Genomic DNA, 26,559 nt, shown 5'->3' with positions numbered 1-26,559 from the left:
ATCTGTAAAATGGGGATACTGAAAGCAGTTACCTCATAGAGTCACTGGACAGATCAAGAGAAAAAATATACACATAAATGGTTAAAGTTAGAGTGCCTATCACATAACAAACATTCAATGAAGTATTAGTTCCTATGATTATTTTGAAACATCAGAACAAAGAACTGAAGAAATAACAGATGTTTGTTTCATTTATGGAAAATATTGATATATTAAAAACTGCCTGAAAAGACAATGAATGCGTATTAAAGTAAATTACTAGGTGAAAGAAGCCAATCTGAAAAGGCTACATACTATATGATTCCAAGTATACAAATACTGGAAAAGGCAAAATTATGGAGACAGTAAAAAGATCAGTGGTTGTAAGGGGCTGGGCACAGGATCGGGGTTACGATGAGTAGGCAGAGCACAGGATTTTTAGGGCAGTAAAAATACTTCATATGATACCATAATGACGGACACATATCATACATTTATCCAAACCCATAAAATGTAAAACACCAAGAGTCAAATGCAGTGTAAACTATGGACTTTGGTTGATGATGTGTCAATGCAGGTTCATCAATTGTAACAAATATACCACTTTGACGGGGATATTGATAATGGAGGAGGCATGTCTGAGGGCAAGGTGTGTATATGGGAACTCTCTATACCTTCCCCTCAATTTTGTTGTGAATTTAAATTATTTTTTAAAAAAGCAGAGTCTTTGTAATAATTTAAAAAACCCACGTATCTCTTTTCTAACTCCAAATTCTCTATCTGTACCATGGAAAAACTGGTAGGAAAGAAGAAAAAAAAAAAAACTTGTGGGAAACAAAATTTGGCTTAACACGTCAAATAGGCAAAAAAAGTTATTTTAAAGGGATAATAAAAACTAGAAATATTTGTCATTTCCTTTTATGAAATTCCAACTTGGTGGAAGTGAAAGATTTCGTTAGCTAAAGTAAACTTCAATGAAGACCCAGTAAATGTTTTTTTTTAATTTAAAATGCTTAAGTATGTAAAACATCTTTATGGTTCCAAAGTCAAAATTACACAATAAGACACATCAAGAGTCTAGCTTCCATACTCATTTCCTCTATCTTGTCCCTTCTTCCCTCTAAAGGTACTCATGTTTTTCGTTTTGTTTTGCGATTAACTCTCAATTTTTTTCTTTTTTTTAAATTATATGGAAATATGTGTACTTTATCATATCCCTTCCCCTTTCTTACCAAAAGATACCATAATATAAACCCTGTCCCCCTGCTTCTGGGCTTCTTGTTTTCACTTAGCAATATATCCCAGTGATCATGCCACGTGGTAGAGCGCTTTCCCTTTCCTCTGTTTCAGTGGCACAGTCCTTTACTGTGTAGTGCACCATGGTCTATTCCACCAGTTAGTTGGTCCCAGTTTTGTTTTACTATTATACATGATGCTGCAATACATAGCTTGAAGTTGCAGTAAATTTAAGGTGAACATTCCTTGGCAACTGAGTATGTTTGTCCTTTGGCAAAGCAATCTAGCTATGGCTTATATAACTGATCCAGTTGTGATGAAATTCCATTTGGAGTACCTGTTGGTTTAAGTCACTTTGAAATTATTCTTTTGCCTAAGCTAAAATATTTTGCAAACAAATCCTTGCTACAGATGCCATTTCTTACTAACCATCTTATGTAAATATTGGACTGTTTAATACCTACAACCAAATAGTTTGACTATCTTTAATTAGTATTTCTGGGACTTTCCATTTCATTGTATCAACTCCTGCTCAAGTGGGGAAAGTTGGGGTCTAAAAAATTTATCAAGTCAAATGTCAGATATTTGGAGTTTGATAGAGCCCTAGATACATTTTGCAAAGAGTATTAAATGTCTTGAGTCTTTTACAAACATCTATATTTTTAACTTTCATTGATTTTTTTTCCACACAAGTTTCCTGTGTTCACTGGAGAAAAATTAGGGAAGTTCAGACAAACAGAACGAAAAAAAGTAAAAAAAACTAACTATAGTCCCAACCCTCAGAGATAAACAATATTGGCATTTGTCTTTCTAGACTTTTTCAATGAACATAAACTGCTTCTCTATCCCAACACATACGCTTGTGTAATTTTTTCATCTTTTGTTCTATATATAGTTTAGGGAAATTTCTTTTTTTTTTTTTTTCTATTTATTAGGTTTTTTCCTTTAACTTTGCTGTTTGCTTTGCACACCATACAGTTTTGTTTTGTTTTTTTCTGTTTCCTCATCATAGTTAGCTCTTTGTATTTCTCTCTATAGTGTTTACCTTAGAAATCAAAAATCAGGTTTTCTTTTTTTCTGGATAAATTAATTAAAAGCCCCTAATATTTGTTTCCCATGGTCTTCTAAGTCCTTGAACTTCCCTCTGTGTTTGCCTAAGGGCAATTTACTGCCTCCTAAAAGGAAATAAGTATATGAGACCCAGCAGAGAACTTTTCTTGGAGAGACTGGTTGTGCAGAAATACAAGTCAAGCAGATTCTCCATGATCATTATTCTGCTATTCAAAAGATTCACTGGAAAAGATAACTCCTGCAAGTGCTTTCTGTGGTCATGACTGCCTCTATCTTATTCTAATAACTAAAACTAAAAATCTAATTAAAATTTGACAAGTGAAATATCAGCATACTTACCAAAAATAATTCCTGATAATGAACTGAAGTTTAAAATTTTCTATATGGATGGATTCTGACATTTTGAACACTAGAATTGGGTATCTAGGGCAGAGGTGGGGCATTTTTCTCTTCTACGGGTCATTGGAATCAGGGGCCACATGAAAGTATTTTAATTATTGTGTTTTATTACCTTTTTTGAGAGAGAGATACATATGAAAGATAAAACTAACATATACAGGATCTTGTGATGGCTCACAGTGAAAGAGAATGTGACAATGAATGTATATATGTTTATGTATAACTGAAAAATTGTGCTCTACACTGGAATTTGACACACTGTAAAATGACTATAACTAAATAAAAAAAAATGTTAAAAAAAAGAAGAAAGATAAAATTACCCAATCATTTATTTAACAAGTGGGAACTGAAAACATCATTCACTATAAGTTAAAATTTTAAATATGCTTTTATGTCATCTTATAGTCAGTTAAACAGGGCTGTAAAACAATGATGTGGTATAAGTAGACAGAAGTGGAGAGGAGACCAGGAAAAATGAAAAAGACAGAGAAGACGAGCAAAGAATAGGGAGATGTAAACTAAATACCAGCCCCCAAAGCAGGAGAGGAAAACATGCAGAGAAAAAGAAGTTGGTTAAGAAAGTCATTTAGAGAGCAATTTTAGAGAAAGTCAAATTAGAGAGCAATCCATCAAATATTTAAGTTCCTAACTCTTTAACAGCAGTATCTATACCACAGAAATACTCACGTAGGTGTGCAGGGATCTTTAGGGGAACATGTTTGTAACAGCAAAAAAACTATGGACAATTTAAATGTTGAACAGTAAGAAAAGGGTTAAATAGATAAAAGTACATTCATTCAGTGGAATTCTAGGTAGTCATTGAAAAGAATAGTAATGTACACTGATGTGGAATGATAGGCACATATGTGAGAAAGTAAAAAAAGTACGTCACTGAACATCATGTGTAGTACAATTCCAATTTTTAAAAGCAAAAAGTGTGTGATATTATATGTGCCTACTTCGAAAAATACTTTGGGTGGATAAGCTTAACTGTTGATAGGTTCGGACAGGTCAGTTTGAACTGTTACAATGGTATTTGTCAGTCTTTGAGAAGATGAACATAAGAGAATAACTCACGCATCCCAACACATCAAGAAGAGATTTCACAGCTGGGATTGGGTTGTTCTCTGAGTTCTAGTAGGAGCCCAGACAAATTCAGTTTAGGGCTGAGCTAAGCCTGCGTCTCTTCCCCTTTTCTAGGATACACAATAGAGCCTGGACCTACGGAGTTCTGTTCTTGCATACTAATAGACAATTTTCATTGCAACTGTGGGATTTGGGGGAAAGCCACTGAAGGAAAGGGGATTATTTTCTCATTTATAATTTGGGGATAATAATATTCCTCACCTTAAAGGATTATTTTGGGTGTTAAATGTAGTTCTATATATATAAATTTATATATATAATATATATAAAATGCCTAGCTCTGTGCCCAGCACATGGTCAGGATTTTAAGTGCAAGTGTATTAATATTTTGGAAAGGTTTGGGATCAAATTCCCATTTTCTAGCCTTTATGTTCTTTATTTATGCTTCCTTGTAGCATTGAAAGCAATCTGATGTATGAAATTAGAAGTAGACAAAATTACCTAAGACTTTATGCTGGGCTATCACAGCTTAGTTCTATGTCTGTATGAGGAAGAATCTTTTGTTCATTTTGACTCCTATCTCATCATGACTCAATTATCTGATAATTTGTATTAGTCATTAAGGCAGCCCTTAGAAGTATCTGTTCATTTCTTGAGTGTAGACTTTTAACTTTAATAATTTATTTAATAACTTATATAATTTTGGGCATTTTTTATTATTTTTAAATGAAGCTACTTTCAACATATTAAATTTATTCTGAGAGATGACATTAGGACATGTTCTTGTCTGCTTTCTTGAGGAGATTTAATGTACTTCCACATTCTTAAAATGTTTTTATAATAGCTTCATAATTACAAGTGATGCTTTTTAAATGTGCTGTCTTCTCAGAAAAGAGTGGCTCTGACTTGTTGTTTTTATGAATTTTGCTATTTCCTTCATATTTCAGCTTCACCAGCTCATAGGAAGAAAAAGGTCAAGTTACACAAACAGCCAGTTCGGCTGTAGACGTTAGGAAAGCCAGGCAGCATTTATTCATGGTTATGACGTGTGGCGGGAATGAGGCTGTTGAGTTCCTGACCATATTTATTTAATAATTTAATTGAATAATTGGGAAAACTGTGTACTTGGAAAACATCTGTCCTTCAGTGGAGACACATAAATAGGGCATTTGTATTTTTGAAATTTTTTTTTTTAAATCAAAGGACCAAGGATTCCCTTAAGTATCATAATAATTCAGTACCCTCTCTCCAATATGCATTATCATGGCTCGATGCCCGTAACAGGGCAATATGACACCATATACGGCCCAAAGGCTGCTCCTCACCTCCTCCAATCCCACTGCACCCACCCTCATTCCCCATCCCCCATCCTTTCCCATCCCTGCCCACCCTGATCCATGTGCTGCACATCTGTGACAGGCATCACTAATCATTTGGCAAATGTTTGCCACTGAGCCTGCATGCCACCTCAGAATCCCTTGAAATACTGAGCCCCAAGTAGCCACCTGCAGGCAACTGCAGCAAGGGAAGAAACCTATCAAAATTCTAAGATTTATCAAATACTGACAACATATCTAGTCAGGTTAGGCTATTCAGCTCCCAAAGCAGTTAGTTCAATACTCAAAAGCCAGCCAAATTATATTTGGACATAATATAAATAAAAACACTTAATTTTTGGCAGGGATTTTTACTTCTCAAACCACTGTTTCAACACTGGTAAAGTTTGAACAACTAACTCTAAAAGTACAATGATAAGCAGCATTATATGAAGTAAATCTGATTGTGAAATAGCTGACACTTAGGCAGGATCTTACCAGCTAAGCGTGAATATGCCCCAAACCTCTCTTGCTTTGAAACAGATTTCTCACTGACCTTCCTTCTTTGCTGTCCTCCCAGCACACAGTATAGTTGCTGTTTTCTGCCCCATGAAAATTCAGCACCATATCCCAGCATTGTGGCAGATGGAGAGATCCGTGGCCCAGCATCTTGTTTGGAGATCCTTCCTGCCTATCCACTGCCGCTGAGTAGTTTTATGACTTGGGTTCATTTAGTATGGAAGGGGAAATAAGTCTGATCCTCATGCCATATACCAATCAGAGGCATAAAAATACCTCAGATCCCTTTCTAACAGCGTGGCCAAAATAATGGCACTTGGGAGCTGTGAATGTGTTTCCTCCTTTTCCCCTTAGATTCTGTTGACATTGTACGGGATCTGCAACAACAGGCAATCCCCCAGACTGAAAACCTAGGGATATAGGGCCCCTCTGTCTCCTCTTTGCTTATGCCTTTCTCAGTCTCCTTTGATACGCACAGAAACAGAGCTTGGGAGAAGCAGGGGAGAGACTCTTTTCCCCCAAACACAGTCTGTAAGACTTCTGACTATGGGGAAAAGGCATGAGAAAAAAACAGTGTGAAATTAACACAAGAAATGTATAGATATTCAAAAGGGTTTCCATTTTTAGATGCTTGCTTCCTTACCATCCACTAGGGCCCTGTCCCTGTCCCTGTGGGACCCCACCCTGGGCTGAGTCATCTTAGTCTTAGCCTATTGCTAGGCCTCTGACTGGCCTCTCTGTGTGAATGTTCCTGCCCTGCCTACTCACGAACTTGGGACATGCCACAGGGAGAGATGTGGCCCAGAAGAAGCGTGCACGAGTGCACTCAGTATGCTGAATGTGTTCTTACGAGAGCCACCAGCTCCATCTCTCTTGTTCATTGCCCTCTAAGGTGCCCTGGCAGCCTGAAGCTTAAAGCAGGGACCCCAATTTGCGGTTGTCAGGACAGCTCAATCCCTCAGGCTATAAAGGTAATGTAATGACTGACTAATTAATTCTTTTTTCTTTGAAAATTAGAGAAGTTTCTGTTAAATTCCTTACAATGGGACTTTTGCTCTAAACTGTCTCTTAATGTTGTGTTTGATAAATAATTAATGGCTCACTGCTCACACTAGTCAATAATTACTAATGCCTCATTTGCGTGTGCAATGAATGATGGTTGGTCCAATCATTTAAGCCTAAGCCAACAGGAGGAGGAGGCATGCTGACTTGAGCAGAAGCTTGGGTTGCAATGGAATAAATGACTGGGTCAGTATCAATACTTTGATGCTCTCATGGCCTGTGCTAGAGACAGGTAATAAGGGCAAGTTTTTCAGTTTTTGGTGATGCCACGCAGTAACAGACTTGTTCTGAATCCCAGGCGCCATGAAGATTATTTGATCATGCAACAAATATTTGTTAAGAGTCCCACGGTGCACATACCGAGCCCAGAGCACCTGTGTTAGATACTTCCAATGGTTGTTAAGAATGTAGGAAAGAAAACAAAAAATTTAATTCTGCTTTTATACGGAATTGGTTTCCAGGCCCCAAGCAGAGACTACTGTCAATGCTTTGAAACCCCCTGGTTGCTTGACATCTGTCAGCATTTGGTGATAAGCCATGTAGCCAAAAGCTCTTCCCCTTGAACCTTTGGTTCATCATCAATTATAGTTATCAATTATGATTAAGTTCATCATCAATATTCTGTTAATAGACAAATAATATTTTCTTATATGATGGGAGTGCCAAAGCTCATTTTTACCAATCCAAGAATATAAAGATGAATATTTGCTTCTTACCATAGTGTAGTGGACGTTCATAAATACATGAAGAGTAGAATCTGACAGCTTAGGAAGTCAGTCAGATAAACTCCAGCTTGGGTGTTATGCCAGGGATGTCCTGAAATGATGTTCCCTTCTTTGGCGGCGGTACTGAGGAGGATACTTCTGTTTCATAGATGGGCCACGTACCAATCAAAATAGGCAATCTTCTGTTATTTTAAGGGAGAAGAAATACTTTTCCCTCCACTCTTCTGAGTTCTTGGCTGAGATCCTTGTAATGAAAGACAAATTAAGAAGAGAAAAACAAACAAAAGTTTATAAACATGTATACCTTATGTATACATGGGGGAGACCCAGGGAAAATGAGGAACTCTGAGGTGGCTTAGAATTCAGGATTAAATGCCATCTTAATAGGGAAAAGGGAGGGGGAATGTAGCCCCATTAGGGGAGAGTAAATGATTTTTAGGAAAGATTAATGGGCCATTAGAAGAACAGATGGGAGGTATAACAGTTTTTCACAAAGTTAGTCTGCGTGTGGTGTTGACTTCTAGTCTTCTCTCCTGTGATAAAAGTCAGTCTTTCCTGGCTGATGAAACTCCCTGGGACAGGATTTATGACAACTGAGTTTCTTTCGGACAATTTGTCTTTAGGCAGACAAGGAGAGATCAGAGAAAGCCTTTCCCTGCAAATACTGTTTTCAAATGCCTGCAGTTTAAAACAGTCAATACACCAAGGTGACATATTTTGGTGTGGCATATTCTGCTACCCTTCATAAAAATCACCCCCAGTTTTACTGGTGTAATGCAAAAGTTTATTTCTCATTCATGCAAAATCTACTGAAAATCAGAACAACTCTTGAAAGCAGCTGCCCTCTTTGTGTTCACTCTTCATTCCAGGATGTGTCAATCTCATGCCACATCCATGCTACCATGCTCTTCTGTGATCACTGTGTCAAGGAAACAGAGGACTGGAGAGTGAAGCAATGACAATTAAATGTTTCCACCAATAAAATGTAGCAGAGGAGATCTGTGCCACGTCCAGGCTCACAGAAGGACTGCAAGTCACTTGGCCATGTTCACCTTTAAGGAAGTAAGCTGCCATCCCTCCATGAGTATGGAAGCAGCGATGTCTGAGCACTGATGAAAAGGATGCTTGCCTGTTGGCTGACTTGAGAGCATTAGAAAATTCAGAAGAACTTTTACCTTTCCTTTGATTAGTAAACGTGAAAAACTAAATAAATAAATAATACATAAATATTCCTGAATGAGATTTTCTTTAGTATGAGGGTGATGATATAAATGTGGGAGTTGCTCGTAGATTATTGAAATAACTGTGTCACAAAAATTAAAAGTAACTGTTAGTAATCTACGTATTTTGGTACCTTCAGAAATATGAACTTATTAAATCTCTTGAGAGAGACTATACTTGGACTTCTTCTTAGAGGACTTTTATTGTGGTTGGCAGAATGATAGTGCCCTGAAAACATCCATGTCCTGATCCCTCGAACCTGTGAATGTGTTGTCATGTGGCAAGGAGGAATTAAGGTTGCAGATGGAATCTAATTAGCTGACTTTCAAATAAAGAGATTGTTCAGGATTACTTAGCTGGGCCCAAAATAATCAAAGCGTCTTTTAAAGTGGAAGAGGGAGGTGGACGAGGCCAGAACCGAGAGATGGCAACATGAGGTAGGACTGGGCTGATAGTGCTAGCTTTGAAGACGGAGGAAGCCAGGGTTTGATAGTCTCTAGAAGCTGGCAAAAGGCAAGGAAATGGATTCCCCCTACACCCCAACCCTCCAAAAGGAATGCAGCCCTGCTGACACCTTGATTTATCCTAATGAGACCCATTTCAGACCTCTCGCCTCTAGAACTGTAAGATAATAAACTCGGGTTGTTTTAAGCCACTAAGTTTATGGAAACTGGTGTTATAGCAGCAGTAGGAAACTAATATATGCTCCACGCCTTCTCTAGAAGGAAGGTTAGGGCAGAACAAGTATTCAGGCGAGTGACGGATGGCTTTGGAACAGGTGACGGCTGGGGTTGATATGTTAAAAGGTGACTTTGTGTATGATGCTCTTTTGGTTAGGAAAATAATTAGGATTATGGATAGCGTGCACAACCAATCTACCTTGAATCTAGAGTGTAGCCAAGGTTAATAGAAAAGTTCCTAGTTTCCAAGGTATGTTGTATGTGCCATTATAAAAACTGTTTTTGCATAATGCATGACTCTCTAGTCTCTGTATGTGAATATATATGTGAACATATACATATATATATGAATATATATAGCATACATTTCACTCCCTTGGAAAGATTCCCAAACAATGTAAAATACAACAAAGTTGTTATTTAGAAAAACCGGCAGCTGAAACACATACAGAGAGACAAGAATTTGGCTCAGAATAAAAAACTGTTGAAGACTATTCAATGAGAGGCCCCAAAGATGACCAATGGTAGACACCCAACTACCTAACTGATTGTTAGACAGTTTAACAATCATTTACCTTTTACCGAATCCTGATAGACAAGCATCCTTTCCGTGTCTATTTGCTGAAATTCTGCACTGATCCGATTTAGAAGTACTCCTGAGCTCCTGTCTGTTTGTACTCACCTGTGCCACCTGCCACCATTCTCTCCCCACTTCCTACCCCAACCACCGGGAGCCACGCTCTGCTTGTGTGTCATGTTTCGGTCATTAGTAGCTGCTTTACAATAATGATGGCAAAAGAGAGCTAATAGTTCTATTACTTATTTTCACTCCCACCTTGTTCTAAAAAGAATTTAAGAAGGGTTGCAAAAAATGCATGCAATATAGCCAGATGAAACAAAGATTAGCATAGTGAGAAAATTAAGGCAAAAGAAAGATACAGGTGGGAAAAATAAGAAACTGGGAGTACAAAATGTGCTCCATGACATTCTGAACCTTTGACAGGGTAGGACCCCAATTTTGGCCCTGGCTTTCTAGTAACCAGCTCAAAAGGGGGAAAGCGATGTGTGACATGAGTCACACAGCTGCTGGTCAGAAGCAGCACAGTAATTTCTGGAACCTGGACAAGAGAGAAGTTTCTCTCACAGGACTCCATAAAGAGGACCTCTGTGGAATTCTCTACATGGAAGAAACAATAAATTCCTCAGGGCTATGTCCTGTTACATCCTTCAGTATTGGTCTGTGACCTCATCCCCCAGCACAGTTCAGCAGAAACCCTCTACAGAGGGCCAAAGGGACAGCTTCCTGGTCCTCGATGCGTTGCCGGTTTAATCAAGGTGTAGAGTTAAAGTGTCTAGAGGAGCGGGTGGGTGAGCAGCCCTTCACAAACACTGTTTCTTTTCAGCTGAGCCCTGCAGGAGTTAAAAGCATGCGGTGCTTCAGCTAAAGGGAGAACAGTCAAGGCATTTGCAGAGAGCTTCCAGTCTCCTTTTTTGTGTTTGGGGCTCTAAGAGGAGAACCCGGCAGGCTGGGAGGAAAGAAGGCAGAGTGGGCAGGTACGTGTGATGTGTTACAAAGGTGGGGAGGCGGAGTGGTGGTGGTGTTGGGTCTTAGGCTTCTCCAGGGCGGGGACGGTCCGCTCCCAGCAGCAGAAGCAGCCCAGCTCCTCACCCTGTTGCCTTCCAGGGTGCCTGAGTACAGGGGGTGTCGGGCAGAGCCCACTCCCCTCTGTATGCCGAGGATCTGCATGGTGCCCCGTGAGCTTGGTAGTGGGGGCCTCTCCACCATCAGGGAGGGTTGGTCTTCATCTCAGCCTCCCCACCACATGCAGGCCTCCTCCGGGGCCCTGAGTGTTCATGTGGTGCCCTGACATGCTGTAACAAAGACCCCTGATGCTGTGCCCCCGCAGCCCAAAACCTGCCCCTCAAAAACTCCTGAGGCCTCAGTGGGGTTTGGGAACCCCTCCAGGCTCCAGCAGTGGGCCACTCACTTTTTTCTAGTGGCATTGTCCTTGGACATTTTTGGCAGGAAGAAGAAATAATGAACATGTGTTCTTCCAAAAATACTCCAATTCATTTTCCACACTACAGGCCCTGCAATCTTTCTAAAACGTAAATCTCATCATGTCACTTCCCTGATGAAAACCTGTCCGTTCTTTTCACGCCCCTCAGGATAAAGCTGCAGGTCTGAGTACAGTTAAGTAGACTTGTAGCTACCTCTACAGCCTCCGCCCTCCCCATTTCTCCTCCTTTCTGCTTGTCACAGCTGCTTCTATACAGTTATCCGCACTTTCATCCTTTAGGCTGACCGATGTCTATCTCAGGTTACAGCCCAAAATGAATCCCTCCAGAGAGTGGTCCTGGAGGTGCCTCTGCTGGGTGCTCCAGGGACGTCCTTTGCTTTCTCCAACCATAGCATTGTATTAGGAAAAAGCCAACTGCAAAGACAAACTCCAACATTTCAGTGGGTTAATGCAATAGACTTTTACTTCTCCCTCATCTAACCATCCAACGCAGGTGCTCCTGGTTGTCAGGTGGTTCTCTCCAGGGTTACTCAAGGCTCCAAGCTCTTTCCCTATTGTAGCTTTGCCATTTTCTAGGGCCTCTGAGTCCCTGGCATGCATCTGGGGCAGGAGAGACAGGGGCTGGAAAGCACATCTGTGCCTTACTGCCTTGATGTGAGGGCATCACTTGTCCCTTCCATCCCAATTCCACTGGCATGAACAAGGTGTTATGTCGTTGCCAGGGGCAGCTGCTGTCTGGTGACAGTGTTATAATATGGAAGGACCCCTTTGCCAGCACCATCACCAGCGCTTTGGGGCAGAGACTGCCAGATGTGCGCTTGGCTGGAGGAGGGAGTGGGTCATGGAGATGAGGCCTCCTCTTGCATATGCTCCCTGATATTGTGTCAGAGCTGGAGAGAGCGAGCCAGCAAGCAAACAGGTGTTCCTTGCTGCTGCTGCTGCCCCTCTAAAAAGCGCCAATTCCCCTCACAGGAAGGCATTCATTGTGAGCAGAGAGGTTCTGTAATCACATATGCCTGTCAAGGCGCAGGCCTCCTCTTGGCTGATGAGCCTTCTGATTAAAGACTTGTTGGTACTTCACGGGGCAGAGAGAAAATGCGCTGCTGTCAGTACTGGCATTGCAGCTCCAGAGCACATCTGGCACCTGCCTCTGGGGCCAAGGAGATGGGTGCTGAATGCTTTTTTTTTTCCTTCTTTATAAACCAGCCACATCTTTAAAATGTCTCTCCACAAGCCATTTTTTGTGTGTATGTTGTTATGAGCATGTAACAGTAAGAAGGCAATCACCTATCATACTGTTTGGGTAGAGAAGGAATCAACAGACTCATTGACTTAGAAAGTAGAAAAACAGAATTCACCATCTCGAGCAGTGCAATTTTTCTATTTCTGAATATCCTCAGGTAGGACAGTAGTGCCTTGACTTGTGAAACTGGGATCTTACTGCTTTACAATTTGAGGCCCAAATAGTGGTCCAAGGTGATGTCACAAATGAAAGCCCTGGAGGGCCCTATCCCCACAGTCCCATATGGGAAGGAAGTCTGGTACTCCACTCTGCAAGGTCCCCTTCTTCTAAGTCAAGAACCCCAGGGCTGACTCAGTCCCAAGAGTTCAGTGTTCATTGCCTTCGGTGTCACTGCAGAAAACAGAAAAGTCCAGCGGTCTTGGTGATATAGCTCCTCCAAATCTGACACATTGGCATACTGAATATTTCAAGCAGGAAGGTCACTCTGACCTTCTACCCCCTTGCCCTTCTTCCCTGACACAAATCATAAAACCTTCCTGTGAGGGGTGCCCTCTCTATACCTGGAGGAAAGGACCATCCGTATCTCTGAAGACAAATGGACACCAAGAATCTGGACACACAGACCTTGCTAAGTTCCCCTCAGTTTTCTACACTTATCTCATACTCCTTAAGCTATCCTATTCCTCCGGGAATGTCCACTTGTCATCAGACTTAGCACAGAAATACACAGGTAGAACTCGTTTGTGGGGGGGGTTCATTTCAGTATGAAGGCTCCTGTATCATGTAAAACTCAACATTAGTTGAATCTGTATGCTTTTCTCCTGTTAATCTGCCTTTGTCCATTGACTTTTCAGGCCCAGCCAGGGACCCTAAGAGGGTGGAGGGAAACTTTCTCCTCCCCAACACCAGGCAGCCCCCACCCAGTGCAGGGGGCGGGGTGGAGACCCAGTAGCAAGTTGCTGTCTCCAGTCTTGCCAGTTTCCTCAGGGTTTGGGGGAAGAAGGAAGCCTACCTCCTCCCTTGTTAGTGGTCCTCTCAGCCGTGGGCACCACAGGCCAAGGGGGCAATAGGCAACCAGTTTACAGCTCTCCAGCTAGATGGTCTATTTAGGGTGGTGATGTCTCCATGTCCAGGAGAGCCAGGGCAGAGCAGGACAGCTTTGTTTTGATGCAGGAAAACAGATGTGGGGCGTGAGAAGGGCTGTGTCCCAGGCTACGGTTGAGCCCCTGGGATGTGTCCCGCCAAGTGTGGGTCCTTGGCTTCACGCAGTTAAGACTTCAAGAGTGAGCCACAGTTGAGTAAAGGTAGATTTATTCAGAGAGATACATTAAAAGGCAAGAGAAAGGCCACGAGGTGTGGGGGTTGGGTGCTCAGATTAAAAGTAGGTACACACTCCACAGACAGAATGTGGGCCATCTCTGAAGAGGGAGAGAGAGGGGCTGCCTAGAGGCGCTGCGTTACATTTTTATGGGCTTGGTGGCTTCATATGCTAATAAGTGGAAGGACCAGTCTAAGTAGCCAGGGGAGGGGGCTGGGATTCCCAGGAAGTTGGCCATTTCCCACTCTTTGACCTTTCGTGGCTAGCCTTGGGACTGCCATGGTGCCTGTGGGCATGTTATTCACCATGTTAATATATTGCAATGAGCGTACAATGAAGCTCAAGATTGAGCCTCAAGGCCTGCTGGGGGTTGAATCTTTCACCATCTGATGTTAATTGCTGTAGCATTCCTTGAATGGCTGTGCCCTGCCCCCTTCCATTCTGTCTCAGTTTGATGCCTCTCTGCTCAAGGTCAAAGAGCCAGCCCCCTGGGCCTGGTTCTGTTGACCCTCAGGGTCAAGAGGATGGTAATCTCATTGCCTATCCTGAGCACTCAGCTTCTGTTACAGCCATTACAGGCCTGTGACTTTGAACCTCAGAAATGTCCTTGGTTCTTTTCTTCCAGGAAGGCCCAGAATATCTGACCCTTCCCAGGGCCACCCTTCTCTGAACAATGAATCCCTATACCCTCAACTGCTAATAAAAATAACTAATATTTTCCAGCACATACTATGTGCAGGCATTGTTTTACTATGTGCAGGTATTGTTTTAAATCTTTTATATGGATTAGCTCATCTAATCTTCACACATAGACACAGATTAAGTAGGCCTTAATTTCCTCCTCATTTTATGTAGGAGGAAATTAAGGCACAGAGAAAGTAATTGCCCCAAATTAGGCAGTGTCCGGTGTGAACCCACACTCCACACCCTGGATTCTTCACCTGCTCCCTGCTGTCTCATTTACACCACAAAAGTCACTTCTTCTCAGAACAGAGATGGGCCTAAGGCCACTAGACTTTCCTGCTATTGTCACCAGCAAAGCTCACTGGGGTCCCCAGAAAAAACCAGATGGAATCTAGATTATAAGGCCTAACCTTCTGTGCTCGGTCTAGTTCCATTTGCCTGTAAGGGCCCATGTGGCGAGGCCTTGTACCTAACACGTAAGATTAGAGTTCCCAGCACAGAGCCCCTGAACCTGACACCCCAGGTTGGCTTACCACGTTCAGAGGCCGGTGCAGGACACCTCCGTTCACGCCGGCGCAGGTGAGCCACGTGCAGAGACGCCGTGCCCGGCACTGCCAGCTGGAGCGTAAGCAACACGCCTGCGCCAGACCCGAGCGCTCCACCCGCTCCCCGCAGAGAAGCCCTGTAAAGCAGCCCTGTCCTCAGCCTGTCCGGAGAGCAGCTATTAACACAGTGTGAGCAGGCACCTCTCTATTCTTTGATCATAGAATAAAGCTTTCCTTTGTATCAGAACCTGATTCGTAAGGGCTGGTAACACTATCATTACTAAAAATGTACACAATGAAGAAGTTTAAAAAATACAGAGTAAACCCCTTAACCCTCATTTAATCGTCCCTCACCAGAGGTGAACACAGAACAGCTGGGTATGTGTCCTCCAAACCGTCTCCCCGCCTTTACAAACATGCTCATGTGTTTCTACAAAACCAGAATCTTTTCTACAAAATAAAGAGTGGAATAGCTGGTGGTGTCTTTTACAGAAAAGTATTTTGTAAGAAAGTTCAGTCTCTGGGCACCTTGCTGTGCTTATAACTCAGAGAGGTCTCCTTGACCACCTTTGCAAAAGTAGCTCCAGGGATATAGACTGAATGCTTGTCCCTCCCAAATTTATATGTAGAAACCTAATCCCCAAGGTGATGGTATTAGGAGTTGAGGCCTTTAGGAGGCAATATGGTCATTAGGTATTAAGGTAGAGCCGTCATGAATGGGATTAGTGCTCTTTTAAAAGACCCCCCCCCCCCCCAGAGCTCTCTTCCTCCTTCCACCATGGGAGGTTACAATGAGAAGATCTGTGAACCAGGAAGCAGATTCTCACCAGACAGCCAGCCCACTAGTGCACTGATCTTAGCCTTCCCAGCCTCTAGAACTGTGAGAATAAATGTTTGTTGTATAAGCTACCCAGTCTCTAGAGTTCTGTGATGGCATCCTGAACAAGACAGAAATCAGGCACAGCACACACAGAACTAGACTCTCCATGAACCCGAGTTAACTGCGCACGAGAGAAGGATTTGCTCTGCTTCGTGTCTGGTGCCCTGCATGCCAGCAGAGTGAAGCACGGGATCTGTGAGGCGCTGCATCAAACCAGGATGCCCGTGCCACCTCCTCCCTCTGCCCAGTCCGTCTATCTGAAGCAGGGCAGCGCTTCCTCGCTTGCGTCCGGCCACTCACGCTCTTTCTCCTGTGAGATGTTCCAGTAAGACCTAAGATGCTAGAAGACTGGAGACTAAGACCATTTGCTTCCTGGTCACTGGACTTTAAGACCCTAGGAAGCGTTACGGCAACGGCAGCCTTGGCAAACACCTGTTTGGATTTCACTTCTCCCTGAGAATGAGATCTCCCTTGTGCTTTTGGAGGCCTTGTGGTTGACAGAGCTCCCTTGCAGGCATCCAGGTGTTCACACAGCTGGAGAGAGGGAGGGAGGGAGGAAGAAAGGGAGTCAGCATCAGGAGTGGCACATGCATCAGGGTGACTGAATGCGTCGGGGCCAGAGCTGGCACTAAGAGCCTGCAGACCATGCACTGCCCATCCCTCCTCACACATTTCGATTCAACAACCTCTTCTAAGTGGTTATTTTTAAATACAAATAAGGAAGCTCCCAAGGGAAAATTCCTTCTCTAAAAGTTTACTGTATGCTCCCCCACCCCCCCAGTGATGGTCATTCTGGCTCCTCAGACTGTAATATAATTGTGATCTGCTTTGTGGAAAAAGATTATCTATTTGTGTCAAATTGATAAAAGAATTAAATTAGGAATTGATTTTAAAAAGACTCACTGAAAGCTTTCTTTAAACAGAGAGGTACCTTGGAGGCATTTCAAATTATTTGACTTACAAACACTTAATTTGCACACAACCTTTCAAGGAGAGAAAGGTAGGCAAATGTGATTTGTGTGTGCATAACTTGTGTGCTGCTTCCAAGCCTCATACATCGCCCATGGTTGGATCTCTTGTCCTCTATGTGTTGTGATCGCTGTTTTCCTGTCTGTTATTGCCGTTATAGTGAGAGTCCCTTGCTGGCAGGGAGCATGTCTTAATCATCCGTGTATCTCCGATATCCAGCAGGGTTGCTGACAGCTGGGTTCGTCTTATTTTCTTTCTTTCCTTGGCATCTGATTTTGGGACTGGTATTCTGGGGCACTCAGAAAATGTTTATTGGATTGAAATAGCTAAATACAAGTTTCCTTCTTTGGAAGTAGTATGGATTTTTGTACTTGTTAAAATCCTCTCATTAGTATAGCCCATTAAAACAATTATTTAATGTTTCTGGTCATGGGCTATCTGTAGGAACTCTGGCTTCCCACTGATCACTTAATGTATGGAATGTCTATCATGTACTGGGCACTGAGCAAGTAGCTGGGGATACAGTGAGTAAGGCAGATGGGGTTTCTGCCCCTGTGCAGCTTGTGGGCAAGGGGCCAAGGCAGAGGAAAAAGAAGTAACAGCATGGTTAAATCCTGGAAAGAGCACAGGGCAGGAGTGGAAGTGATGTTTGAGCTAAGACCAGGACAAGGAGGAGTAAGTCACATAGTGCAGATAGGAAAGTCTAGGTACAAGGAACTGAAATTTGGCAGGGGCAGAGCCTACAGAGGAAGCCACAGAGAGGGAAGAGATAGTGGGGAGGTTGGCCAGGACAGGCTGGCAGAGGCTGTGTTACCTGCATGGAGTGGATACGGAGGAGGGGGAGGGGAAACCTGGAAGGTGACTCGGCCACAGCATGAAGGATGAATCGGAGAGATCAATGCTTGGGTCAATTTGGATTTTTAATGTCCAAGGGAGTGTTTTATTGTGAAAATAAATGAAGACCAACCAAATGAGAATGAGCAAAGGCTATTTACTCCGAGCTTATTATACAAGGGAGTGAGCCGCCATCACCTGCACTTTGGCAGAGACTCAAAGGCAGGCATAGGAATGGAAATGCTTTATAGCTCAGAAAAGGGGAAAGCTTGAGTCTCTTAGCAGCAGCAGGGAGAACTACAGTATTTACAGTTGCAGGTATTTAGAGTTGCAAATGACAGCAATCACTTTCATTAATGTGTATTAAATTCCCATAAATATTTAGCCCTAATTATACAATTAGCCAATTAATTGTAATGGTCTTAAGCACATTATGCTACATTTATAGATTTATTTAATCAATCTGACTTCTTTAAAGCACTCCACACCTTTAAAAACCTAAAAAAAAAAAAAATCCCAAATCTGAAATAAACCACCTAGCTTCACCAACATGCCACATCAGCCATTCCATCTTTAAATAACAAACGTACACAGACTGTCCTAAAGATTACAAAACTTAGTCCTCTAATGAACAGTATTAAATATAGGTTAGAGTACTTATCTTTAAACCATCTCACTTTGTTAAATCACTTACCTGCATCAGAAGAGCAGGCAGGCTAAGGTTACGAGGACAAAAATAGTTAGGACACAATTTCGTCACTTACCAATCATATTTGAGACTGTGACCTGGGTCTTGACACTATATCCTGGATTAATCTACCCATGCCACCGGGGTGTAGGCCGGGCCCTTTGTGAGGGTCAGTTTCTGTGTTCCATGGTTGGTGGATGCCTTCCCTGGCAGTTCCTTCCACTGGGATTCATTGCAACTCAGTGCATTCCATTTCTCTTGGAGTCTTTGAGTTCTGTTGATTATTTCCCTTAACTTTCTTTAACTCTTGTCACCACTTGATTGGATTAATCTCTTTACTGTCCCATTGGATTCTTTATATATTTTGATTGACAACCTCTCCAGGGAGTTCAGTTAGGAGGCTGTTGTGGTCAGAGGCAGAGGGGGTGGTGGCCTGAATGTAAGGATAGAGAAGATTTCACAGCTACTGAGGGCAGAAGACAGGTAAGATTTAATGACAGAGGAGATGTTGGGAAGAGGGTATTGAGGGGAGAGGAAGGAGACAGAGAGATTGCCCAGGCTTTTGGCTTGGACAACTCAGTAGAAATATGTTTCATGAAAAATCATTGACTGTTATTGAAAATTAACCCCTTATGTGTGGTTGATTTAATTAGCTAAACATGTGGTAATTTGTAAACAGGCAGATGCAGCCTGCTAGGGGCAATGAGATGGGCTGAGAGACCCAGAACCAGGAGTCAGGAAACCAGGTTCTTTTCTCAGACTTGCTAGTTGCTTGCTGGACAGAGCCTGTCTCTTCCCCAGGCCTCCATTCTCTTGTAAATAAAAATATACACTAAAAGTCTGAGTCCTATTAGCTCTAAAATGTATAAATCTGTCAAATAAGAGAGTTGGATTAGACAAGGTTTCACAAGCTTCTTTGGTAATTTGATGAACACCAAGGACCCTCGCCCTAGGAAAGTGCTTGAAACATGTGCATATCCTTCCACAGGGTTACTCCTTCCTCCTGCCCTCAGTACTCACGGAGGAGGTGGTCTCTGAAGCTCTTTCATGCTCTTAAATTCTCTGATTTTATGATTCTTCAAACAAAGACATGCCCTCTTCAGCACTTTAATAAACATGGTGCTGCCTTTCTTAGCTCCTGTGTTCTTTCTCTTCCCTTTGAATTACCTAGGCCATCTATTTAGAGTGGACTTCCTGGGACAAAGGCTGTCTCAGTCTTTGTATTTGTTTTAGTGGTTAGAATGCAGTTGGATGCTTAACAGCACTGAATTATAATAATATGGATTATGGTATAATGTCATGTGTAAACCTTGGTAAATTTAGGACACATTCATAATATTTTAAAAATCTGTATGAAACAGATGGACAAAATTTAAGGGAACTTAAAAGGGGACTTGTGATTTCATGTTACACTAAAGGGTTAATTAAACATCCCCAGAAATTTATCTCTAAGAACCCATGGCTCACAGAATATTAGAATACATACATAAATAAAAAGTCTTGAATATATATAACCGTATGTTACATATAATATATTGAACACATATACTATGTATATTCAAGAATTATTTGAACTCTTAATGATCATAATAATCTTTAGGCCTAAGTAATCTTATTGCAGAATTATGTGCCCCTGGACTACAGATTTTTGGTTTTATTAGAGTTATACAGGCACAGAGCTCAAAGAGACAACAAGTTCTTCAAGTCTGGTTAAGAAAAGCAGTAGTCCCCAGGCTGCCTTGTGCCTGTTTGCCCTTCTTAAGAGGGAACCACTTTTACATTTTTTAACTGACTTTAAGAATTTCCTTCCATATCTATAAATAACATGGTCGTGTTGCTCCTTGTTTATTTTCATCTCTGACTTTATCTATTGACTTCCCACTAAGGAAAATGAGGATTAAACTCTTGCCTTTTCCTGTCCCTACCACACATGCTCACTTTCCATACTCCCAAGGTGATGTATTATAATTTTAGTTAAATCAATATTCAATGTCTACATTTTTATGACCTGATATGCTATTCAGAGCTCACCACGTAGAAAACAAGAATTACTTTTCTTTTCTTGCACAATTGTTTTCTTTCAAGTTAATAATTGTATTTAAAGAAAAATTTTTTTCTTCAGTTTTCTGTGCATTTATTTCTGATTCAACCCATCGTCTACGGTGCTTCTCAAACTCTCTGTGATGAAGGACCAGCTTTTTAAAAAACATTTCTAATCTGTTACAGATGGATACTTTTATAAAGTATAATAAGGATACATTTCTAGAACAGCTCATGGATACTTCCTGTGGCACTGTCAGGTCTCTTGTTAATAAGCCAAACATACTGAGTCTTCCATCAGGTTTGCCTTCTCGAAGAAGCCTCCTTGGAGCTTTCTGAAGTGCCACTGTGAATTCGCTGCCTTCTGTGTTCCAGGTATCCAGCTGTTTCATGAGTCTGGATTCTCTTCCTTATTCCTCAGGCTTCTCCTTGCCTCCCTTTTTCTCTGGTTCCCATGCCATCCTCACAATTGATTTACTCCCTTGTTTGTATGGAGCATAGCCTCCAAGAGCTCCTGGAAAAACGTGTGCAGAAAACAAAGTTTTTGAGACCCCCTATGTCAAAAAAATGACGTGTTCAAGTCACTCTTTTGACTGCCTATTTGGCTGAGTATAGAATTTTTGGTTGGAACTCATTTTTCTTCAGAACACTTTCTTGTCTTCCAGCTTCCAGTGTTGTTTTTAAGAAGCCCAAAACCATGGTGTTTCCAGAATCTTTTTATAGGACCTTTTTTTTATTTCTGGAAGCTTGTAAAATACTTTACATATTGTGGATTGACTCACGTTCATTAGACTGGGCACTTGTGAGCTTTTTCCATTCCAGGAAATGTTCTCAAATGATTTCCTTTCTTCTCCCTCCTTTGTTTTCTCTGCTTTCTCTTTCTGGAAACATTAATATTTGGGCATTTGACCTGCTAGACAGGTCTCTCATATGAGGATTCTCCACGTAAATGGACTTGGTGCCCAGTTGTCCCCTCTGCTGACTTAAGAATCAGCATCCTCTAGGCTGTATATTAACTGCCTCCTCCTTCCTTCTCCAAATCCTGGTACTAATTATTTAATGGTAATTTTAGTGGGGCCTCGGGAGAGCAGAATTTGGTGTGTTTAATCTGCCATCTTTAGCCAGTATCTGGTGTCTGCTTTCTAAATAGTGATGTCTGCTCTCCATTGTGTTCTGGTCCCAGCTGTCTCTTCCCTTCAGCCAAGTAACAGATTAGAAGAGGATGTAGCTGTTGGTTTGGTACCAGCCCTACGGACATCATTTCCCAGCTATGACCTTGGACCAATCACTTCACCTCTCAGAGATTCAGTTTCTTCACCTGTCTGATGGAAGGAATAATAATACCTACCCCAAGGGATTGTGGAAAGGTAGCACTCAGTACACAAGGTGGCCAGTCCATAAATGGCACCTGGTATTGCTACTACTGCTCAGGCTTGACCCTGCCCCCTTCCTCTTCTCCATCAAAGTCTGTGAGCTAGAACATTGAATTGTCACACATGTTAGACTGAAGTAAGACTCCCACAGGGACTCTACTAAGGTGTAAGGGAAAACATTGCAGGGACTTGGTGGCAACCAGTTTGGATGCCCAGAGACTCATCTACTGGTTTTCACTATTCTCCCCAGATCAGCCAGAATCCCCTCTCTCAAATGCAGATCTTATCACTGACTCTCTTGAGCCTTCACAATGCAGGTGCAGTCCTTACAAGATGTCTGGGTGTCTTCCTGCATCTCCAGCCACATGCCCCGCCACCTCAGCTGTGGCTCACAGGTCCCACTCTCTTGCTTCCATGCTTGTCCCTCAAATTCTGGTCTCCCAGCTCTGCAGACCCCAGATCCAAGTCTGCTCTTCCCGTTGGAATTAGTTCAGTCTTCACCCTTTTCTGGAAGATTTTCCTGACCGCCCCCTTCTGACCCCTGTCTCTCAGACCCTACTCTGGGTTACTGTGTCCAATGTGCCTCTTCACATCCTCCGGGTGTGTGCCTCTGTCTGAGCGCCTGCGACTCTCAGCTGTAGCTGGTTACTCATCTTTCTCATCTGCAAAACTGTAAGTGCTCCAGAGATAGAGGATGTGACCTCCTTATTATCTTATTCTTAGCACCCAGTATGGCGCTTGGTGCATCTTAAGTGTGTGCAATTTTTGAAGTAAAAGAATACTTTTGAGTGAATGAATGAATGAAAAGATCTCAAATAATATTTTGGTTTGTGCATACTTAAAGAATGAAATCCTTGAATCAAGGAACTTAAAAATGTAATTCTCTTTGCAAATCTTCAGAGTTCAAAACCTTCCCCCAAAGAACAATAATGACTTGGCATTGCTGCACCTATTTGGGTAGGGAAATTATGACTGAGGTGTTCTAAGTGCTCTGATCCTCTTCTTCACGCTTGCCAGCTGCTCAGTGAATCAGCACAAGAGAATCACTGTATCACAATTGTTCAAACTACACACAGGCAGCTTTGTAACTTCTCTAATCAGCCCAGCAATAATATTTCAGTCACATTTCTGGGTGCTCATGCCCTTCTTAAAATACAAACTCTCTGCATGCTGTTTCCAGCCAAATGAAGATAGGGTCAGCTTTATACGTCTAACAAAGGAACAGCTCAAAAGCTTAGGGAAAAAGGAATTTGGTCACACTAACATGCACTGCAGACACGTGAGGGCAGGGACTCCTGTTCATCCAGCAATAGGTTCTGCCAGTCCCAGCTTTTATCCTGGTGGCCCCTGAAGGAATCCTGATTAACAAAACGACGAGGGTGTTCACAAACCAGCTCATTATCATTTTACAAAACTTCAGGGCCGAATAAAACACCAGACTTTATGTTCAAGCTGTGCTACCGACAGACATTTATTTAACGAACTATTTTCTGCTTACAGATGGAGGTTGAAATTGTATTCACATGCTCTAAATGTCAGCCTGCATCTTTAGACTTAGAGGAGGAAAGAAATGACAAAACATGAGATGCTGAACCTTGTTATGTTATCCCAAACCTGAGCATCCAGCTTCTGGGGGTTACTTTCATCCCTCTCTTGGCCTCATCGATGGAGGTGTAGCAAAGATAGGGATTCTACATACAGAGGAAGCTACTGAAGCAATTCACCAGTGTCTAATTAATGCTGTAATTTCAAATGTAAATTAACAACCCTCTAGATTTCAGGTGAGAACTGGACTCTTCAAAGATGGTTTCTCTCTGTGGCTGTAGTGAGTGAATTGGACACTCTTAAACTGCAGTCAGTTTTATATCCTAAGCATAATTTTCGTCTCTCAATACATATTCATGTTTTACCAAAAGACAGTTAAGACCCATCTAGAGCAACCTTTTAGGAAGGACACAGGAAACTGACAGAGCAAGATCAAAGTTGCAAAAATTGACACTGAGGAACAATGATCATGTTAAGTAGCCTTGTCATTATTAAATGGAATAAAAAGTCATTAAATGTATATGAAGTCAAAGCAAAATTGATCAGAAGAGTTAATCACCCTCATCAAGTCACATTTCTAGAAGTGCCCTCTGGGTGCAAGTTATCATGCTCTTGGACACTGGCTATTCATCCCTTCAAGGGCAACATATTCAGAGCTGGGAGCAGCCCTGGTTTGTGGTTGGGGGTGAGAGGGAGGAGGAGAGAGAAGAGAATGCCTGACCACATAGATTCCATTTATGTTGCTCAAGACATCAGTGGTTTCACTGACTCCAACTAATTTGGACTCACAGATATATTAAAAGATAATCTCTGTGTTTGAAGGGCTTTCAACTCATCTAGGGAGATGTAACATGTATTATCTTCCAGGTAAATTGGATTTTGCTATTTAGTGCTTTGAGCACAGTGTAGTCAGGGAGCTTTAGTGAGTAACTGTGTGATTGATTCACAATCCCTTGGCTGTAAGGAAGCCCCAAGGGAGAGCTGATAATGGCCAGCCAAGTGTGTCCATCCTACTCCTGGCCACCCTGGGCAGGAACTGGTAGACTATGGATCTCCCCGAGGGAGCTGAAGTGCCCAGATTGTCCTGATGTGGCTTTACTTCTGCTCATCACTTGTAAACTGGACCTAAATAGGCATTACGTTTTACACATTAAAAATAGAGCCTGCTGCTTCTGTTTCATAAAACCAAGGAGAACAGCTACTATTTATTCACTGCCCATTCTGTCCAGGAACATGCTAGTCATTTTGCCCATTTGAAGTCAAATCTTCACATCCTCAATATACATTCTATTATTCCCATTTTACAGATAAGGAAACTGAAGCTCAGAGATGTAAAATGACTGGCCCAAGATTTAGTCAGTGGTGCAGCCATGGTTTAAACCCAGATCTGTCTGGCTCAAAGGGCATCTTCTTTCCTTTCTGAACAAACACAAGATTGTGTGTGAGTGGTATGTCTGTATTTATATCTCTATGAAATTGGCACCATACTTTATAAATGGATTTCTCAAAGAGTTCAACATGAAATTACCATAAAACCCAGAAATCCCACTCCTAGGTTATACCCACATAACTGAAAACAGGAACTCAGATATTTGTATACCAATGTTCACTGTAGTATTACTCACAGTGGCCAAAAGGTGGAAACAACCTAAATGTATACTGATGGATGAATGGATAAACAAAACATTATGATTTATATACACACACACACACACACACACATATATATATATATATATATATATATATATATAGCCAGTTACAAAAGGACAAATATTGTATGATTCCACCTAAATGAGGTACCCAGAATAGGCAAATTTATAGAGACACAAAGAAGACTAGAGCTTATCAGGGCCTGGGGAAGTGGGAATGTGGGGTTATTAGTTACACAGTTTCTGTTTTGAGTGATGAAAAATTTTGGAAATAGATAGTAGTCGCGGTTATACAACATTGTGAATATATATAACGACACAAAATTGAACACTAAAAAGTGGTTAAAAGTGTAAACTTCATGTTGTGTATATTTCACGACAATTTGAAAAGAAGTCTGATGTGATGAGGAGTCAAGTAGATATAAGTGTGAATCCCAGACCTGCCTCCTACCTGTGTGACTTGTGGCAAGTGACCTGAAGTCTCTGAATCTCCATCTTCTCCTTTTGAAAATGGAAGTAGTAATGCCCAACTCGCTGGTAGGTAGGATGTAAATTATCTGGCCAGTACTTAGCACCAAGTGAAAGCACTCTATAAATGTGGCCGTGACAGCTGTGGTGGGAAGTTCTAAGTTCTTCTTGTTGGCTCCGAAGTTCCATACCAGAAACTTCAACATGTGAAGACTATTTCTCACCACACACACATCGAGGGACGGTTAAACGATAACTGAGTTTTTTTTCCTTGTTTTGGAAGAACTTTTTTTCAACAGAATGCCAGTGAAGAACCAGGTGTTTGAAAAATGTGGCTGCGTTAAGTTAAATGAGCCTTTTTTGGGATGCCAGATGGGAACATAAAGCTGTTTGAAACCCCAATGGTCTTTTCTTGTTGATTTTTCACATGACTGGAAAATGATGTGACCACAGCACAGAGAAGCTGCCTAAGTGTGTTCTTGCTGCCAGTTTCTTGGTTGCCGTTTAGGAAAAGAAGAGATGTTTTAAGAGCAAAAAAGCGTAACCCTTGAAAATAAGAGGCTGGAAGCCTCTGGGGAAGCCTTTAATTATGGAGTGGCTGAGGTGACATGCTAATTACAGGGCTCTCAGACAATTCCCTTCAGCTGAGCATTGTCGTCCTCTTACCTCAGGTATGGAGAAACTGAGTCTCATGGTGAGAGCAGTGGAAGACACCTACCAAGTTGGAAAAGACCTAAAGAAAGCATTTAAATACATCTACTAGACTGTGATTTCTGTCTTTCATAAAGTAGATGACCAACCCCCATTCCCCATAGATGTGGAATCTGCTTTCCATGCGTGTTAACATTTTCTAGAATAAGTTTATGCCAAATTCTTATGGATATTGACTGTAGCTCCCTAATAAAACACAGCTATAGATCTGGAAACTTGTCCTTTGAACATTTGGAAGCAACTCTGCAGACTCCTTCCTTTGCTTGAGACACATATGGCCACTGAAAAATAATG

At 41.8% G+C, this 26,559-nt stretch overlaps 1 long non-coding RNA gene across 1 annotated transcript in view; it reads right to left on the bottom strand.

Moving 5' to 3' along the window:
• Positions 1-237: 237 nt before the first annotated feature.
• LOC123612268 (uncharacterized) overlaps positions 238-26,559 on the bottom strand; it is an 86,709-nt gene continuing 60,387 nt past the window's right edge. The window contains exon 5 of the long non-coding RNA XR_012499975.1: positions 238-7,637. This is a non-coding gene — a long non-coding RNA (uncharacterized LOC123612268). The remainder of the gene's footprint in view (positions 7,638-26,559) is intronic.

Source organism: Camelus bactrianus, chromosome 17, assembly GCF_048773025.1.
Source record: "Camelus bactrianus isolate YW-2024 breed Bactrian camel chromosome 17, ASM4877302v1, whole genome shotgun sequence".
NCBI classification, from domain to species: Eukaryota; Metazoa; Chordata; class Mammalia; order Artiodactyla; family Camelidae; genus Camelus; species Camelus bactrianus.
The sequence above is the reverse complement of the archived record's forward strand: the minus strand, read 5'-3'. Positions and strand labels throughout refer to the sequence as shown.